The sequence below is a fragment of the Anolis sagrei genome, chromosome 2, assembly GCF_037176765.1.
Source record: "Anolis sagrei isolate rAnoSag1 chromosome 2, rAnoSag1.mat, whole genome shotgun sequence".
In the NCBI taxonomy this organism is placed as follows: domain Eukaryota; kingdom Metazoa; phylum Chordata; class Lepidosauria; order Squamata; family Dactyloidae; genus Anolis; species Anolis sagrei.
The window spans coordinates 202,446,179-202,451,477 of NC_090022.1; positions in this window are offsets into that span (position 1 = coordinate 202,446,179).

Sequence of the window (5,299 nt, forward strand, 5' to 3'; positions counted from 1 at the left end):
CGTCAGGTTCTGACCCAAGAGATAAATCAATATTTTTTACAGAGCCATTATTCACTTCCGGTTCGCGTGCGCACTCAGCAAAGAGGGCATTGCAGGGATCTATTACTCTTGTTCCTCCCTCTGCCATTAGGAACCTGAAGTCTTTCCAAAAACCAATTGAGTCTTGTTTCTTTGGCCCTGACGCCGAGGCCCCGCCTCCTAAGTTGTTTTTGATCACAGGCAAACTGGCTGCTCTGGTGTGACGAGGTCTCTACACTGTAGAATCAATGCAGTTTGATAGCATTTTAAACTGCCATGGCTCAATGCTTATGGGATACTGAGAGTTGTAGTTTTACAAGGTCTTTTTGGGCCCTGTAAAACTAGATCCTATTGATCCAGCCTTAGCTTCCTGTCTCCTGCACTATGATTCCATATATTTGACTGGAATATATTTCCCCTTTGCGCCGGCCGAACCAGTTTTAATAGTGTCTTGATGTATGTCATTTGCTGTTTATTTTGCTTAATTGTTTTGATTTGCTTGTTTACTGCTGTGATATGTTTTCTTTGTATTGTGTTTGTGGCTTCGGCCTGTGTAAGCCGCATCGAGTCCTTCGGGAGATGCTAGCGGGGTACAAATAAAGTTAATAATAATAATAATAATAATAAGTACCTGTCTCGACTTACATACAAATCGAACTTACAAAACCTATCTTGTTTGTAACTCGAGGACCGGCTGTACTGCTTTCCCTGAGCAAGGTCTCTGAACACTGCCACCTAGTGGCTGCTTCAGACATTTACAGGAATCTGTGAGCAACATCAAGTGCTTGGTGTTTCTTTTAAAAACCCATTAAAGGAATTTTCAATTTTAATCAAAGTGGTGTCAGACTGCATTATTTCTACAGTGTAGATAGAACACTAGAATTATCTGCCAAAGAGCTCTAGTGCACGGTTGTGTCATGAGTGACTTGAGAAACTGCAAGTCGCTTCTGGTGTGAGAGAATTGGCTGTCTGCAAGGACGTTGCCCAGGGGACGCCTGGATGCACTGTAGAATTAATGCACGTCGCTTCTGGTGTGAGAGAATTGGCTGTCTGCAAAGACATTGCCCAGGGGATGCTTGGATGCAGGCTACATCTGCACTGTAGAATTAATGCACTAGCACTAGAAGGCAAAAAACTTTGTAAGGCTGTGTTGACATAATGTAAATCACACGTAGTTCATCTTTTATCAGTCCACACACTGTTTTGCCAAAGAAAATATATCACACAAATAACGCAGAACAACATATCATGAGATCAGTTGCGTTGACTCACACAATGTCTTTTTAGAGATATATAAATGGGCTGTTGCTGTCCATGTGGAGAATCTCCTCCCAGCAGTTTATGAAGCAAGAACTCTCTCTCTCTGCAAGCACTTGCATAGCTCAAGCCCGAATGTGAAACTGTTGTCAGAATTCCCAGTCTCAGCTAGCTCCCTGCACATGGCCCAACCAATCAGCTGTGCGTGCCTTGCATGTTACAGTTAACACATACACACTAACTGATTTTTACATGCCCTAAGAGGAGCCCCTGGTGGCACAGTGGGTTAAAGCGCTGATCTGCTGAACTTGTTGACCGAAAGGTCGCAGGTTTGATTCCGGGGAGCGGCATGAGCTTCCGTTGTCAACCCCAGCTTCTGCCAACCTAGCAGTTCGAAAACATGCAAATGTTCTGTTGCCGCTGGGCTTGAAACAAAGTGCTTTTAAAACAGGACGTGCAACTTTAGCCCAACGGGAAGCCAGGGGCTCTGAAGAGAAGCCCTTAGAGAATTTCCCCCCATTAAACGGTCTTTAGAAGGCTTGAGCTTAAATACAACAAAGTCTTTTATTGATGAACAATTAAACAGGTATTACAAGGCTTTCTTGATAAAGTATTGGTTCTCTCAATCTTGTCCACAGGGGACAGGCACTATCTTCAATAAAGTTTTCTTTAAAGGAAAATTCCCCTTTCTAGCTTCTCCCAGGCTAACTGTGAACCTAGACCTGACTGATGTGAATCCACTAATGGGCTGAACTGCGTCTCAAAACCGAGTGGACGTACCAGTAGGTCTGTAGTCACTTTAGCTGGAGATCTTGATGTTCAAAGCTGTTATTCCCTCCGAAATTCCTCAGGGCTGTAAGGCTGTTTTCCCGGAACGTTTGGGAATCTTTAGATGCTCTTAAGACTGTTCTCCCCCGGGAAGTCTTAAGGGTTTAAGCCTTTGTACAGGAGAAAGTCTGTACACGTTCTGTACATTGACTTCCTAGCTGAGACTAACTAAGAAATGGCTCCCTTTCCTCCAACGCCCAAAAAGGGGGTGGAACTAGGGAACCCAACAATAATTGACAGGTGGCTTGCCCTATGACTGCAGCCAAAAGAAGCCACCTATCTGCAGAGTCCCTGAAACTTAGGATTACAAACAAACATTCAATGCAAAGCAAACAAAATTAGAGCTCCTGGTACAGCTGTTCCAAAACAGCAAATATGAGTAGGTCAATAGGTACCAGCAGGAAGGTAAGGGCGCTCCATGCAGTCATGCTCGGCCACATGACCTTGGAGGCGTCTACAGAGAATGCCGGGTCTTTGGCTTAGAAATGGAGATGAGCACCAACCCCCAGAGTCGGACACAAATGGACTTAATGTCAGGGGAAAGCCTTTACCTAACAGACTACAACTTCCAGGGAGCCATAAGATTGAGCCATGGCAGTTAAATGGTATCAAACTGCATTAATTCTACAATATAGATGCACTCCTAGTGGTACTCAACTTTCGATCATCTGATGTTTTGGGCTGCACCAGTACAGCCAATATCCAGAAATTCAGGGAGATATAGTCCCAAACATCTAGATGCAGCAATAACCAATTAAGTGGAATGATAGTGCCATAATTGTGTTGTGTGTACGCATCCCTGGTTACCCTGAATCCTACCATGGCATTCAAACTGCTTACAAAACTAGTAATAGATGCCACTAATAGATACTGTATGAAAGTATTTATTGGCAAGCTGTTATGTGCAAAACCTACAGCTGGCAGCAAAACATAAGCTGGGTAACTCACGTAGAAGCTAATTAAAAGAGGAACAAAATAAAAGGAGGGAGCTTAATTGAAGTTGTGCCTGTAGGCGAGGCAAAGGAAGCATTTCGTTCATCTATGCAGAAAAGGAACAGCAAAAGGATGAAATCCAATGATGTTGCTCTGCTGATGCAACTACCTCCATCTGGAGCATTGGGAAGAGGGTAGTGCTTTGCTCCCTTGAATTTCATGGAAATCGGGAGCATTATTCAAAGCATGATTCTTCTGCATGGATACAAGCCCATTTTGAACTTGGGTTGTCCTCTGCTTCTCACTGAAAAACTGGATAATGCTAGGTTTTTTTTTTGTTTTTTTTTTTTGCATTTCCTCCCTTCTTGATACTCAAACTCACTGTTTGGCTCCCTGACAAATGCCACAGTGGATGTGTTGTTTTTCCTGCTTCTCTTTTCAACAACAGTTCCAGACAGGCCCTATATCCCAGGATCTGAACCCAGGTTTTCTGTTTATCCCAGATTATCTGGCAGTGCAGACTCATATAATCCAGTTTAAAGCACAAGGGCCTTAAGTTTTACAGCATTGTGAAATAGCACGAGCAACAGATTTCAGAACAAAATTAGAGACAGAGATCCCTTCCCCACATTTTCTGTTTTAACTGGAATATATGGCAGTGTGAACTCAGATAACCTAGTGCAAAGTAGAAAATCTGGGTTGTATGGATGTGTGGAAGAGCCCAGAGATGACTTCCCCAGCAATTTATCAGATCATATATGCCTGCATTATTTAGCATGCTGCAAAAGAAAGAAATGTTGTACTTTGAAATGAGAGAGAATCTTCTGTAGAGATCCTTCTTCTGCTATATTGGTTAGCTAGGGCCACAGATAAGAGGATCTGTGCCTGGTGCGCTTATGCTAAACCGAATGGGCTAGGATAGAAAGAGAACTCACCAGGTTGAACACAAGCCACAGAGGTTTAATAGAATTCATCCAAAAGGGATCCAAGTACTAGCAAGATTTTTTCAATGTATAAGCATAACATATAGATGAAAGCAAGACATATTATACAGTGTGAAAGCTATTCAAACCTTCCACTCCCCCTTCTGATTGGCTGAGTGAGGCGCTGGTTAAGATCTGTACCCTGATTGGTTGGAAGCTCCGCTGATGTTGCCACCTGCATGCAGGGATTCCCTTGGCAGGGAAAATGACAGCTGAGGATTGGTTGGGCGAGGAACCAATCAGCTGGTGTAATGCCCTGGGAGGAGGCGTAATTCAGAGAGACAATGTCAAAGAAATGTTAGTAAGCTTTTCATTAGCTCAACTGTCCAGTTCCATGTTGAACAAAGATTTGAACTTTAGGAAACAAAGGTGCAAGACTCCTGGAACAATAGTGAAGATCCTAGGTCTTGGCTGTCAATACAAGAGCTAATAAATGTACGTACCCTAAGCTTCTGTTTCTGCAGGCAGCAATTTTTCAGTTTCAGGTAAACCATACAGTTACACAAACAGTTTTGCGTTTATCTGAGTTGTCACAGGAAGTCACCTGTCTTTGCATAAACATGGACAATGGACCCAATGATTACCTGGCTTGGGAAATGGCCAGTGGGCTTTGTCCAGCCTCCTTGTTACCAGGAAATTATCTCTGCGAGGTCATGGAGGGCTGACTGTCTCTGATACATTTTATAAAGAAGTTTCATATGTACATTTTATATAAGAAATAGATGCAGTATATAGTCAAAGGATACAAGTTACACAGAAAATCATGAAAATAGATACAATTTATTGAAGGGTTGGAGACAATAAAGAATTTGGGGGGGTGAAGCTGCCTCTGGTCCACTTCCTGTCTCCAGGAAAGGTTTAGAAGAAGAAAAACTTGTGTAATTACTTCTGAGCTCTTGGTGAACTATAAATCTTTGGGTTTTTTTTAACTGTGGCTCAATTACACTGCTAGGCAACTGCTTAGCAATGAAAGAAGTGACAGTCATGTTGATAGAAAGTAGTACTGAGAATGGTTTGAAAAAAAAAACCTGTGAGAAGTAGAGGATGTGAAACTTTTACCCACATTTCCAACAAACAAAACTTTTTTTTGCTGAATCTTTCTGTTTTCTCAAGAGAAGTAAAACTCATTTATGGAAATACAACTAAAAGTCTATTAAGCCTAGCATCTTACTTTAGTACTTAACTAGTGACTGTTCTTGGATAGGTAGCCAAAACAGGGCTAGTGATATACTGAAGATGGGAATCAACACAACTGGCAGAATCATTTGGTTAGTAGATAT